This window comes from Channa argus, chromosome 2 (assembly GCF_033026475.1).
Source record: "Channa argus isolate prfri chromosome 2, Channa argus male v1.0, whole genome shotgun sequence".
Taxonomy (NCBI): Eukaryota; Metazoa; Chordata; class Actinopteri; order Anabantiformes; family Channidae; genus Channa; species Channa argus.
In genome coordinates, this window is record NC_090198.1 from 3,242,991 (window position 1) to 3,258,980 (window position 15,990).

A 15,990-nucleotide genomic window follows, 5' to 3' on the forward strand; every position below is an offset into this window, starting at 1 on the left:
AAAATACATGCACTGATCTCTAGGATGTATCAAAAATGTGTTTTTATCTTGAGTGGATTTGAATGTCAGTTAATCCTAATCATTAAGTCATTTTGTTCAACTCAGCTGCACCAACACTATATTCTTCCTGTTTAATTACTGATAAGTGAAAGTGCATAGATATAACAGGAGGTTTTAATTAGTAAAATGCCTCAGACCCAACAGCTTTTGTTCACTGTTTATTGTTTAAAAGTTACTGAATGGTTCATACTGAATTGTCCATATTTGAATTTTTATCATTAAAGCAGCATTTCCATTGCATTTCATTTTGACCACTCTATTTAAAATGAATGAGGTGGCCAAAACATAAGAACCACCTCTTGTTCTTCTTCACTCCAGTACGACTCCACTACTCACTTTGACCTCAATATAAAACAGAGAATAAAATTATTACTTTACTGACAGTTTCAACCTAAAAAAACCTAAGAAATTATAACCTTGTAAAAGTAGAATTTATGGCAGAGCTGCTATATTGGATTAAATTAAAATGTGCAGTGGTTAAAATATTTTGACTGATAGGTGTAGGTTAACAGTGAAATGCTCAGGCCATGCTGATGATCACATATTGCAGTCCCCACGCTCTTCCGCCATTTCTGAGGAAAGGAATGCCTGCGACTGTGGTGCAGGCAGGTAGAGTGGTTGTCCCCCAATCCACCCCCCCCCCCCCCCCAGTTGCTGGTTCAATCCCTGGCTCCTCATGTGTCCTTGAGCAAGACACTGAACTCCAACTTAGTTTCTCCTGATGAGTGTTGGCCAGCTGCTTCGTGTCATATTTGTCCTTGTATGTTTTACATAGGTTTAATGGTTTAATGTCTTTCCTGTTTGCTCTTACTCATAAAAAGCTCCAGGGGATTATGTATGAATTCGTCAGACATTTATCAGTCGAATGATCATCGGTCAAATACAGGACTAATGATACTGCAATGATTAACCTGTAATAAGAATTTTGTGGCACTGCTGTGAAAAAATTCTATATAAAAGCAAGATGTCATGCATAAGGTGTTGCCTTTCAGAATTGATTTCCACAGCAGTTAACAGTTCTTCATCAAATATACGTCATAGCTTACATGTAACACCATAGACTAATTAACTTTAGCTGGATAGTACATCAGTTACATATACTCCCTGTAGCTCATGCTAATAATAACTATGATTTAATGATAATGAAAAAGATATCTCGATACTGCAGGGCTGTGTCCCCAGTTTGGGCCTCTCCTGTATTACCTACACTCCAGTCACAGATATAATCTGCTGCTAACCACAGTATAAGATGGTGACATTTTGATAATTGACTTTGACAACATTTATCATCTGGATAAATAAATAACTAGATCAACTGGACAAAAAAATGTATCCAAATCTAACATACTGCAACTTCTGAACTTGTCTGGTTTGTTTAAATAATGCTTTAGAACTTTGACGCTTTAGTGCCTTCTCATAGGTAAAATTAGCTTTTATTTACATTTATATTAATGTGCATTGAACACCTGAATGGACATCACCTAGAGGACCTGTTTGTATATACAAAGTTGGTGTAATATCTTATGTAATATCTTAAATATGGTTGTCCATGTGCTAACAAAGCTATTACCACCATAGCTGCAGTAAAAGTAAAAATTATTTTCAAATTAATTTAGAAAATAAAAATAGAAATAGTTTTAAAAACCAAAAATGTTCTCACTTGCCTTTCTCACAGTTATTCACAAAATAGACAGATCTTCAAACCATCATGACATCAAGTAATGTGGATTTGTCAACCTCTTTATCCCAAAGAGTCAGACAATGATGCCTTTCAAGGCATCAAATAATCTCACTTCTTTATATCCTGTGGCGTCTCATATTGAAAGCAACTTTAGGGGAATGCTATGTTAAGAAAAAACATGAGTTAGGATTAGGTACCAAAACATCAGGGTAAGACTAAGTTAAAAGAAACTGCAAAAAAACAAAATGCTACAAACAGTGACAAGGTCACACAACTACTTTGTTAGTATAGTAACCACATGTGTCAGGCTGTGTAACAATCATCATTAAAGTGCAAAAACGTCGTGCTAGAGTCAAACCCCAATCTCCTGTGTAAAAGTCATATGTCTTGTTGTGCCATCCATCACCCTGTCCATCTCCCTATGAATTTATACTATTTATATACTACATCCTTGTTTTAGGCATCATAAATTGAAGCATCAGGGGTTCCTTTCAACTTCACTGAAATCTCTGTGTGTCAATCACCAATGTAAATGGGTAACTGGGGAAATACTGTACAAAACGTCACTTTGTGACACCTCAGGAATGAGACTGGCCTGGAGATTGTAGTTTGTTTTAGTTGTGTTAACGCAGTGGAAAAGGTTCTGATTAATGAAGAAAACATGAGGTGTCTACGTTGTTGCTGTGCTGCTGTGCAACACGGGATACAACCCCCACGCCGCTCTTGGTTCCGCTCATACCAGCAACCGTAGTTTTGGGGACATTCCTTTGAATTACAAAAACTGTGAAAACTGTGTTGCAGTAAGACACAGGCCGTAAACAAAGCATTGTGCTTGCATTAACATGAAGGACCTGTTAACAGCAACTAAGTGTTGCCAGCCACACTTCATTCACTCATTTAAACCACATATGACAAAAAGTCACAAGCATGCAGGAGTTCTCCGAAAACCCCAAACTCACCCTCCCAACCCCACAGTCCTTTTTCTCCACATGGACCCCTAACATAAATGCATGGAGGCGTGGACCACCTGGAGGGGTCCTCAATACTCAAGGCATAGGCATTGTATTGGCCACCTTTTCAAAGACAAACATTTTAATACGCTTCCAAGACACCTCCAAATGTGGGTGATGCTTGGAGTTAAACCTGTGAGGCCAGTGCTGCAATGATAGACGGGTGTAGGGAGGGTGAAGCAATAGAGGAATAGATAAAGGACTGGCAGGAAGGTGGAGCCAAGTGGGTGTGAAGAGTCAGATTCCATCAGCAACCTGTCCCTCTTTCATTTTCTACTGATACTCAGCAGAAGAACCAAGAAATCTATTTGTCAGTGTGTCAAAATAAAGATTTATCAGTGTTTGGCCTGCTTCAAACAACACTGGGTGATTTGAGATGACCTTAGCTGTTACCTCAGTAGAACTTGAGCTGACCAGAGAAGTGTCACCACATGGGAGATGTGTCAGAGGTTATGTGTATGTGTATGTGTGTGTGTGTATGTGTATGTGTATGTGTGTGTGTGTGTGTGTGTGTGTAGGTGTGTGTGTGTGTGTGTGTATGTGTGTGAGTGTGTGTCAGTGTTTTTCAGAAGCTGGCATTGTGTAAAAAGTGTTGATTTGTCTTAATCAGACACTAACAGTTGTACAAATAGCAGGAGCACAGGATGGACAGGTCAGACTCTTCAGGGCAATTTTATGGCATTTACTTTGTTTTTTTCCAGCATCAGTGCACAAAGACATGAAACACAAGACGTTTATGTAGACATGAAAATGGACTCCAATCATTAACCTAAATGAACTACTAAGTTCTTCATTATTGTTTCGTTATATGTTCAACCTCCAACATGTCTGCAGGTCCAAATCAAAGCAACATGGCAGGAATCTGCCACTAATCTGAAACCCAGGCCCCTACAGTTAACTCTCAAATGCCATTGGCCCTCGATTATTTGGCAGGTTAAAATGTTTTGTCTGAGCCCTACTACCCTGTGGAGGATCTTCCCCTCTCTATCCAACTGGGCTGAAACTAAATGAACTGGAAGATAGCTCCAAACTTAATTGCAGTATTGAGGCTGCTGATCCAGCATGTTTTAACCATATTATCTGAGCAGATGTGTGTGGGAAGAAGGAAAACACAGATAGTGGTTTCTTTAAGGGGGAGCACAAGTTGATGACAGACACATAGAGAAGGGTATTTTCCATTAAGATTTTACTATTTTGATGTTTTTTGAAGACTTTAATTAAAGAACCAAGGAGCTTGTTGGATCTAAGGAGAAATTGAGTTTTAATTAAAAGAGACTAATTCTGTGAAAAACCTTGGTATGTCATATTATCATAGGCCAGAAGAATTCCATGTGTTTTAGTGTAACAGTTTCTTCTCCCTATAAATAGCAAATTTGTTACTATATTTGGATAAAGTTGGAAAAACTGTCACCTTCAACTGTTCAATTTTTTTTTACAAAAGATGAAAGTAAACACATTGCATTAACATAGAACTTGAACAAATTAAGTTTATGTCAGTACTTTGCATAGGCTTTAGTTCTTCATTTAACGTGAGCTACTTTGCACCAAAATCTGTACAGAGACAGCATCTGAAACTGGTTAAAAAAAACAGTTAAATTCCAAATCTCTGGGGGTAGGTTACGACAGTACATTGCATTTACCAAAGAAAAAAAAATTAGAGACCTTCTCATAATTACGAGATCCGTTTCTCGTAAATACGAGTTATGTTTTTTGTAAATACAAGATACAGATCTCATAATTACGAGATATGGGACTTGGGGATCTCATAAATATGAGAATGTTTCACAATCTGCCTTAGATTAATCAGGTTTTAAGGATGTCTTCAGTATGACAGTAGTTCTGTGATAGTTTTCAATACTTTGAAAACTTTATAGTAAAACCAACTGTCAATAGATAATTCGGCAGATTTTGCTAAAAATGTCAACAAATACGCTGTAACTTCTATGCATGATTCATTTTGCAGCCAACGGTTTCCAGGTCAACACGATACTTCCTGTTTCCTGTAGAAGTTGGTCACATGAGTCCTTAATGTTTAATGTGACATTCTCTAAAATTCTATGTAAGAAACAGAATTTAATACTTAAGATCATATTGAGTAAGTCTTAAAATAGAGAATTACAAATTAATTCAGGTTATCATAAACCATGATGCCACTGTCCCCTCAAATAGCAACAAATTAATAACCACTCTAACTTTTCTACATATCTTGATCTCTGGATCTTTATTTTAGAAATTATTTAACATTGTATGCTAAAAGTGTTCATAAGTAAGAAGAGAAACAGGTGTTATGTTTCAATAGTTTTACTCATATCAATGAAGGAAACTTAAAAATATGATTATTCTCAGGCAAGTTCTGAAGTGTAGGCTTTAAATTCCTGTCTTATACATACAGCGTTATACATTATGCTGCAAATTGAACCTCACTTCATAGCCTATTTGTTGACGTTTTAAAAAGCAAAATCTGTGACAGTTGTGTTTTGTTATAGAGTTTTCGAACTATTGAAAACTATCACAGAACTACTGTGATACTGAAGACATCCTAAAAACTTGATTAATCTAAGGGAAGTTCTGAGATATTCTAATATTTATGAGATTCCCAAGTCCTGTATCTCGTAATTCTGAGAAACATATCTTGTAAATATGAGATCCGTTTCTCGTAATTACGGCATAAGGTCTCCAATTTTTTTCTTTGGTGAATGCAATTGCGCAATCATAGTAGGCCCTGTATTCAGTACTGGTGTATAGGGGTCAGCTAGGGTACTCTGACCAACGTTGGAGCTAAACAGCCCCATACACCGCAAAGGTGTGTGTTCTGACTCCTGTTCATCTTGACCAGCATTAAGGTTTTTCCATGCTGACCCTTGACACATGCTCCCCACAATGTTAAAACCACAAGTGTCTGATCAGTGCATAAAAGTTGCAAGCTATGAACAATTTTTGTGATATGTTTGCAGACTTGTTTCTAGTAGTCTTGTTACTAAATTTATTACAAAGAGTAACAAAAACAAAAAGCATAAAGTCTGAATGTTGTCATGCTTAGGACAAATAAAAGGGTCTTTGTGTCTTTCTAATGAGGAACGGCTAAACTTCAACACACCATGCAACCGCTAACTTCCTGACTGACAGGGAAAGTCCCTCATGCTGCAGTAAAGGAGGAGGTCAGTTACAGTCCTCAATGATCAGCAAATAATTCAACTATAATAATAATAACTAATAATACAACTTAATGTAAGTATCAAATATTCAGTAGCATCTAATTCTGCGCTTCATGTACTCAATCTCATTAATGCTTAAATTCTCTCCTGCATAAATCTATTAGATCAAGGTACCAGACGGGTTCGGTGTCAACAAACCCTCAGGGTGTTTTCATATCTGTTTACTGTAAACTATTTCATGGCACACGTTTTCTGTTTCACAAATAGTCTGAATGAAAAAACTGTGCATGCTCTTTGGCTGAATGAATGAAGATGTAAAAGGAGGATCAACCTGTTCCATTATTTAGCAACTGTAACATCATGCTGCTAGAACAGCTGCTGCTGGTAAATGTGTAAAACGAACAAAAGAGTGACTTTCTAGCATTTTTGAGTTCATTGCAAACAGGCAAAGAAGGGCCAGCTAAACACCAATATTCTCTATATAAAAATGACTATTGTGTATCTCTAAGCCCCGTATGTACAAGGAGACTTTCTGGGATCACTATGACTCACTGCTAGGTAACTGTTTAGAGGTAGTAAGAGTGGGGTCTGGTTAAGCATAACAAGATGACTGGTTAGGTTACATAACCAAAAAACCCGACCATTTTCTTCTGCTGTCTTTATCCAACCACTTGTATGTAGTAGTGGTCCTGAGTAAGTCTCTCTGACTCTCCTCCAGTTTTGCTTTATGTCTGATCGCTCAATTATTACTTCTGAATCTGACCGTAATCATTAATATGCTGCACAATCCATGACTTGTGTCTTAAATGCTGTTTTCCCTCTGGTGCAGGAGGGTGACTAGAAGAAAAAACAACCCCAGTAGCTGCGCCCTACCGAAAATAAAAAACATTTCTTATCCACTTTGATTTTTTTCTCATTCACTGTCCTGGAGTCTGTCTGTAGCCTTTTATTATCCACAGGTGCTATTTGAGAAAGCGGATTAGAAACCTGGTTATCTGTATACATTGCAGTGACACTGGGTCCTCTAGGAGTAATCTGCCTGGGGAAATCAGATTTCTCTAATCCTACATCTCATTTATGTAAAATGAGTGACTTCAACCTGGTTAAATAAGGCAGTTATAGACATATGTGTCAACAAGAGTGCAGTGTCATGTTTAGTAAACCAGTATTTACTGAAGAAGTAGAAATAAAGAGGAAGTGGACAGTAAAGTTACACAGCTTAATTAAATTCCTACACTAAATTACTGAATTAAGAGTAGAAGAGCAAATTGTGTATATTTTATAACTTGTCTCCTAACTGCTCTTCTCGTTGCTTCATTGACATCTTCTCTTTCTTAATTATTTTGTTATATATTATTATTATATTATTTATATTTTTTCCTTTCTGTTTCAATCCTGCCCGACTCCATGACATTACTCAGTCATCTTGTTGACACACCTCTCAACACAATGTGTTGTTGAGATTTGGTAAGTGTGCACATTGAGGACTCTTCGAGGCTCTGCAACCTACAGCTACCCATAATTCCCTTCTCTGTGTAAGTTTGCATAGATGTTTATGTGTTTGGTCTGAGTAGCATAATTCTGCAATGACTGCCTACGTTGGGTCGTGTCTTACATACAGAACAACAAGATACGGTGTAGGCACGCTAAACCCACCGTGAATGGGCAGTTTAAAAGTTCTCATCCATCTAATCTAGGCAGTAGGTAGCTACCCCGAAGCCACGAATCCCACACAAACCCCTATGCTGTAGCCAGAAGTGTACCTTTCTAGAAATGCAACTACACGTCCCAACGATGCAGACCACAACATTTGTGATAGGTCCACTTGGTCCCTCTGCCTCAATCGGTTCAGTGGTCATATCGACCATCCCTTCCAACGACCTCTTTGTTTTCTGCCTTGCACTAATATTATTAAATGTAAATGCTGTTAAGTATCTGTTAATTCTATCCTGTTAGCTCAGTTGAACTTGTTTGTAGAAGACACATACACTCACGCAAGTCAAGTCAAAACTCAAAAACTCACTACAGTTGTGTAGAAAGCCAACACAGTGGCACAGAAACTCCTTTGCCAACTACCAGTTTGGCATTGTAATTGCATCTTGACATAGGTGCACGAATAAAATTTTCACTATGGCATTGGCCAATAGCATATCCTACAGTGTAGATTCAACACAGGTCCATGAATCAAACTTTACTGTAACTAACCTTGTAGTAAAAACTGTAACTAAAGACTAACTTCTACCTTAAAACGCTTAAACACAACATTGAAGTTAGAGGGAGGGAACCCACAATGTCCTCATGATGTTATCAAGCTAAAATTTGTCCATACAACCACAAGACGAACACACTCTGCAGACAGTGGCATGCTCATGCACACACACACACCCACACCCACACACGAACACACACACAAACACACACACAGTCTGGTCATTTGCATTTGGGGAAGTAGTGTTTTAGCTGGAAGGTGTAACGCTCTCCAGCTCTAACTGACATGTCGGCTAAAGTAAATAGAGCACATCCACACCCAGCAGACAGCTGCTCTCTGCGTGCTGCTTCACAGGTGAATCAGATAAACCACTATTTCAACATAATCAAGGTTTGGGATTAAAGCACTGATGTTTTATAGTAAATAAAGACATCCTGGTGGGCAAACAATCAACTATGCAATGTTGTTAGGGTACTGCTTAGGTGACAGAACAAAAGAAACTTAGACCAGCTCATATAAAAGCTGCAGATATACCACAGAGTTTAGCACATTTAGACATATTTTTGAATGTGCTGCTTTCTTTTTTTATTGAGGTTTTCTTGTTGAAAGTTTTTTTTCCAAAACCACTACAGAATTTATGCCTGGTGGGTCTGGATTGTGACTGTTGTTAAAAGGTTCTGCTTTGTCCACAGCTGCAGTCATTTCCAGTTACTGCTTGGACTCCCTGCCAGAGACTTCACTGACATTCTTAACTCAGACAAAGCTTCTAACCTTTGTGAGCTGCTCACAGGCAAGAAGCACAATTTAAAGTTTGACACTCAGTGTTGAAGTATCAATAATAAAAAAATAATTAAAGTTGAGCACTCTTTAGTTTCTGAAAGCAGTTATTAAGCAGAAATGACATGAGCAGGCTGCATGCTTCTTGCAACTAACTTCTCCTACTTGTGTGCTACTGTCGACTGGTCTACAGTAACTACATCAGTGAAAACTAACATGAAACTATTGGTTTTGAAATATTTTGTAAAATATAATTTAAATTAAACTATGTTAATACTCCTGTAGGACTATTTCAAAATAAGCTGATGTATTGTTAGACTCCCATTGGTTCACGCACTGCTTGTAGCATATTTTATCATTGTCACTATTAGTGTCATGATTTCAAACCACAGCAACCATACAAATGGATAAACTAGTTAACACAACAGTTGTCACAGCTTTCTTGTTTACACTTGGTTACTCTAAAGCACAGCAACAGGACTGGACTTGCAGCAATCGCCCACTTTGTATTTTATCACACATTTAATTGGCTTTTACCAATTGTTATCATTGTTTTGGGTAAGTAGGCCTCCTAGTTGGCTCAGTAGGTCTCTATCATGTGCCAAATAATGTCATTGTAACAGTAATAGGTGCAAAGTGTACCAGGTTTAAACAAAAAAAGTACTTGGTTATGTTTACAGAAATGTAGTTTGGGTTCCAAAAGCTATTAGCATGTGTATGGTTTTTCACCCTTCATAATGATGGCATGGATCAGCTCACGTGTATAACAAAAAGGCCCAATTAAACTCAAATAAACACGAAAGTGACGTGTTATAGTGTGGCAACCTTTATAAAACATGATTAATTTCTCTGTGATAGTATAAAAAAATAAACTTGTTATTTGTTATTTTGACTTTTGTAGAGCTTTAAGGTCACTGTGTGGAGAATTAGCTCTGCCAGCTGTTCATCTCCACCAACTGATCAGCTCAATTTCTTTTCCTCAAGGTAGAATCTACACTGATGTAGCCTCTAGGGCTAATTATTGGACCTCAAGGTAACAATGGCTTGTTAATGTTCACGCTGCAAAAAAGTGTCCTGAATTTTTTTTATTACAGTCTGAAGAGCACAAATATACATAACATTTTTCATGCCACACCTGGGTCACTTTTATATGTGGTCCTAAATCAGGTAAGTATCTGATGTTTTCTAATGCGACCTAGGTCCCTCAACAAAAAGCGATTGTTTAAAGTTTAGCTGTCTTTTTCTGCATCCTTCTTCTCGTTATCATTTGCTTAAAAGTTTGTCATTTTCCCCTGCACAACAATTTAGAAAGGAAATCGTAAAAACTCACTTCAGCTAAATTCATATTTACTGGAACCCGTGTATGTGATGTGTGTGATGTCACGTTTTTGTTCTTTTGCACATGCGGGTCACTTCAGAGCCGTGGCCAGTTCACTTTGGAGTCTGGTGTATGTGACATTTAACAAAAAATGTGAACACCCACAAAAAAAGTCCTGAGATCTGAACGCAGCCTTAGGGTACATGTATGCAAAAGGTACATATATGTACCATTTAATCAGTTAAGGTAGAATTTTAGGAGACAGTCTGTTTGTTAAGTAGATTTGTGGATATGAAAATGGTATTACAATTATGAACTCAATAATGCAGTTATCATTGACTAAGTAAAATAATAAACATTGACAGAATATGCACTCAAGTGGCAAAGTACTAAATAATGATTACAGCTACTACCACAATGGCACAAATAGCGCAAAGGGCACAAATGTGGAACAGCCCTAAAGATGAGCCATTGTACACCTAAAGGTACAATAACGTCATATAATGTTTTTGATTCATCAATAAAGTAAACATTCATTCATTTTTTATTTGGACAGTTTTTTACAGTTACTGCAGTTTGAACCTATATATTCAGAACAAAGTCTAAATAAAATTGTGTGCCAAATGTTGCTGTTGTTTTCAGTTTCCATGGAGGTGCCATAGACGGACTGCCCTAACTGGTGAGGGTGGAAGAACCACTCAAAATGAAAGTGAAAAATCAAGGTTTGTCATTAGGCTAGACTTGTTTGCTGTATGACAGTTTCCCAGGAATTGTTAAATAATGAGACAGACTGGTTCCTTGTGTGCTTCGATAATGCTGGTGCTCTGAAAGACACCAGGAATGCTTTTAAATGTGCTGTGATGCTAGACTGAGAGAGAGTAAGAGGAGAGGACGGGAGCTTCAAAGGATGTGAACGAGGATTTCACTGAGAAGTCAACTTCCATGACTTTCCACTAGTCACAGCTGAAAGAGTCCTTCTGTTGACACTCTGTCCACCATTTCTATATTTCTCTAGAGAGTCTGAAATCCAACAAATCAAATAGATAAAAAAACATACATTATATCTTATATTCAAATAAAAATTGAAATTCTAAGACTCCCTCAGAAAAGATTTCAGCTGTGTGCTGAATGCAACCTTGCATAATTCATAGAAGATCAGGACATTCCCTGACCAGTGAGAAGCCTGTTTAACGATATGGGGGTGTACCGCGAAGAAAGAGTGAGAGAAAAAAGTCAGAGCTCTCTTTTGACACTGAAGGAAGGAGAGAATTGAAAGAGATGAGTAGGAGGAGTAGGATTAAGGATTAGGATTGCCAGCCAGCCCTGCAGAGGTCATTCTACCCTGCTATGGCCACATTAAAGACCACAAGACCCCCTAACCTGACTGAATGGACCCAGTTCAAGTGCAGGCGCCCTTCCCAATAGGGCACACACACACACACACAAACACACACACTATGCCCTCAGTGTCCAGTCATCACTTTCATGTGCTAACATGGGTTGTTGGGCGTCCTTTCAGAGACTTTCCAGCATGCACGGCGTAATAGGCTCGCTCACTGAATAAACTTGTTCCATTCACAACACTGTGGCTGCAGAAAAGGAGGGGGAGGAGAGGAGGCCACCATGTGAGCCTGGTCACTCCACAGACATACACATGTACGCACGCAGACACACAAACACAATTTCACAAACAATTTGGAATTGGACTGTCCTTTTATTAGAACACTAATGTGGTTGTGTGAATCCATTCACTTTAATTGAACTTGGGCAGATTTCTCAGGCATGATGTCTCAAAACCTGAACAAATAAAACCACATGTGCATCCATTTGTGCAGGCAAACTCCAAATAACCTGGTCGTATAAAAGCTATGAACCTATGCTAAAACTATCTTCTAATATATCTTAATGAGCTGAGGATCCATCTTGCATTCAATACAGAATGTCTACTGGACAAAGAAAACATAGAACATCATTTATCCTCAGAACTGTTTGATCACAATTTCAGCAGTACCAAATTAAAAGATGACAATTTGTCAGTGTTCTCAGCTTGTTTCTGTCGGTATAATGAACAACAAATCAATTATTGCAAGTTTTAAAAACAGCTGTATTTAAATCACTAACAGGTTTTCCTTCAGATTGTAATTTTTTTTTTTACAAACTTTCAGTATTCTATCTAGTATAATACACAAGTTAAAATTACCAAAAAAGCTGCAACTTATTTTGTAAGCCACAACACAAATTCTAACCATTTTCCAACCGTGCATTTGACACTAAAGACATCTTTCCAGCTTTTTGTGAATTTCAAAGTGAATATTTAAATATTGCATAACATTAGTTTTATTCAACACAAAAGCTTTAATCTGCAACTTCTCCCCACCTTTGTCACTGTTGACCTTGTAGAGCAGTGCTTTGTTAATGATGGCCCCAGTGGAGACGGAAACAGGGACCACCCATTTCCCAGTTGTTTTCTTCGCTGAGGATTCCTGCAGGTTCCTGTGTAAAAAGCCTATTTATACACACACTTACAGTACGAGTCGCGTGCCGACTTGACGCCGACTTCTGAAGGAAGTAAGATCAGTGTGTCGTCTCTTACAATAAATACAGGGAGGCCTGTATTCCTCAATATCCCCTGCTATTCTTCTTCACAGGCACAAAACAGTAGGGAGGGAAGTAAGACACAATGCTTTTCCTGTGCCACCCAAGACCTTGAGCACTGCGATAATCTAGTCAGATGCGGAGGACACTTCATGTTTGTCTTTCCTCTCCTTCCCCACCAGCACTGTAAGTTTGAGGAAAGAGGGGAAGGGAGAAAAGTAAAGGAGCTGGAAGTAAACTGAAATAAGGATTTTTAATAAATGAATATTAATGGAGAATAAAAGAGGAGCTTAATCAGCGAGTTATGGGTCATTTCTCACGTCCATACTGACCATAAAGACACTTCTTCCTGATGTTACTACACCATTTGCGATAGACAATGAAATCAGGGACATGTTCTCTACAAAACGTAGGAACAACAACAATAGGAGCATAGGAGAAAAAAATGATACATATAAAATATGTGTAAGTGCTTCAAAAGAACAGGAAAGAACGGTTACATATGTTTGATAAATGAAACAAGCGGTTGGTTTACTTTTTTGGCACATTCCTTGCAAATTGTTGGGGGGACAAAGTCTACATCATGGATAGGGAGATGCTTAAGCAGAATGAATGAACCAAACTTGTCAATACCGGACAAGTCATACCGGACAAGTCATGAGACATGAGTCTGTTATGTAGAGCTTGTAACAACATCGTTTCATGGTCAGTATGGACAGAGGAAAGGGTTTGTATGGATTTATTCACAAATGGTCAGTGGTAAATGCATTTGTTTGCAGCGGTTACCTTAAACACAAATTACCTACTGTCTCTGAATGCACCACTAGTTTGGTTGCTTTAATGTTAACACTTCTCTTTTTGCTGATCACAAAACCACACGCATAAGCACAAGCCAAAGGCAGTGATAGGTCCATTTGTTACAACAATAGAGGAAACATCTTATATATTTCTGACACTCAACAGAACTTCCTGGACAGGAGGAATGTCTGAGTTATATAGAGCTTTTGAACGTAATCAGTACTCTAAGCGCTTTATAATGTTGCTTCTAATTCACCCATTCACAGATACACACACACACACGCACACATGCACAAACACACACACTGATGAGGGCTCACAATGGAACTCCAGGAGCAACTTAGGGTTCAGGGTAATTCCCAGGGGACACTTTATGGACAGGCAAGTTGTAAAGCCACCATCAGCACTAAGAATCTATGGCAATGTTAGCGGCTTCAAGTTGATGGTACTTTAATCTACACCAATCAAGCATAACTTTATGACCATCTGTGTAATTTAATGCAATCGAATAATTCTAATTTTAAAAGGTTATAATTTCTCAGTTTTTAGGTTTAACTGTCAGAAATGTGATATTTCTACTCTAAGTCTATTTTTGAGGTCAAATTGAGTAGTGGAGTACTAGTGGTGTACTTAATAATGTGCCTCATCAATGCAAGTGATAACATCACTGTGCTTACAGTAACCTCTTTAACATAGTTATGCTCAGCCTGTTCACCCTCATAGTTTAGTGTGCAATTCAGTTGGGGCTGATGGGACTGCTTCTGCAGGTACTTAGTTAAAGACCAAAGCATTAAACAAACAGTAATGTTGACCAGATGATGGGGCAATGAAAACTGGCATGTCATGCTTGACACAATCCCGGGTCTAGATGAACAGTTATGATTTTGCATATTGGACACCACTTTTTTCTTTAATAATCTGAATATGCTGGCAATCTCAGTCAGAGTAGATCACCCACCTGTGATCTCATTTTTTAGATGTTTTTGACAGTTGACATTAAAAGGAACTGTGTTAGCCCACTGTGCTGTCAATAAGCTTCCACGTTGACAAAAAAAAGAAAAAGAAGCACAGTCTTCTGTTACTCAGATCTATGCTTCCACAGTAAGCCTGAAGTAGAAAAAAGATACAGTACTGTACTGCTGCATGCGTGAAAATGGATTAAAGTTGCTTGATTACCCACAAATCCTGATTTCTTTCAATAACCAGGTTAATAAGGTGCATGTGAACAAGCCGTACACACAAAACCACAAATACACAGACCTTTTTAACATCAAAAGCTTCCTTTTCCCGTGCACCTAATTTTAATTCACTTTATTTGTAGGGTCACTGTGCTCTCCAAGTACACACAAACACACAACACTGATCAAACAAAAAAGAGGAGGCAGATGACAGGGTGTTTTTTATGGCTGTGTATTGTGGAGGTGTCACTAACTGACACCTGGCTCTGTTAGCTTTACATTTACACAACTCTTACAGACACCTGAAGTTCCTAAATGACGTTGGCGTTGTCTGATCTAAAGGTGTGGAACTTGGGGAGGTGGTGTTGAACTTGATACTTTATGATGAGTCCCTTCTTCAAAATCCACACCTTCAGCTTCTTAGTGGCTGCATGCTAACTGAAGCAGATAGACTGGAGTCATTCACCTGTGCTGCGTCTGTTGCAGAAATGCGATTAAGTTCATATGCACTGAATTCTCTGCCATGTAATTTTTTTGTGTTTCAACTTGCTTCTAAATTAATTTTCAGTTGATTTTGAAAGCAAAACTAGAAAAACTGCTTCTTCTTCTTTCGCCTCTTGTTAGTCTGTAATCAAGAAAACCACATCACTGAGATCAGATGCGTTCATTATTCATTAAGACAACAGCAACATAAATCCAGGTTAATAACTGTGTGATGTTACTGCTCTTAGGTTAGTTTATTTGGAAGTTTGAAAAGATCAAACGAAAAAAAAAAAACCCTAACTGTGTCATTGTATTTTTTTTGCCCTTGACAGTAGTGATGGTGTCATTACTGACACCTATAGAATAAACTGTTGGCTTGTATTCACAGGGCAGAGACAGTACTGCCAAATGGCCAGACAGCATGTTGTGTATTTTAACCCAGTTGTCAATGGTAGTCACACCTTCAGTGACTCATTTATTTCCACTGAATGCTTCCACTGAAACAGAGGTATTTGTTTTGTTGTATTTGTAGGTTTAAAGAGGCCAGGAGGTTGGATTGTGAGAATGAATGTAAGTTTGAAGAAGTTATCAGGAATAGAAATAGAGTACTGTAATAGAGTGTGTGGAAAAAAAAGTGTGTGAAAACCCACAGTACACTGTGGGTTTTCACACACTGTTTTTTTTTTTTGTTAACAGACATTTAAACCATCAGTTAAACAACAAACT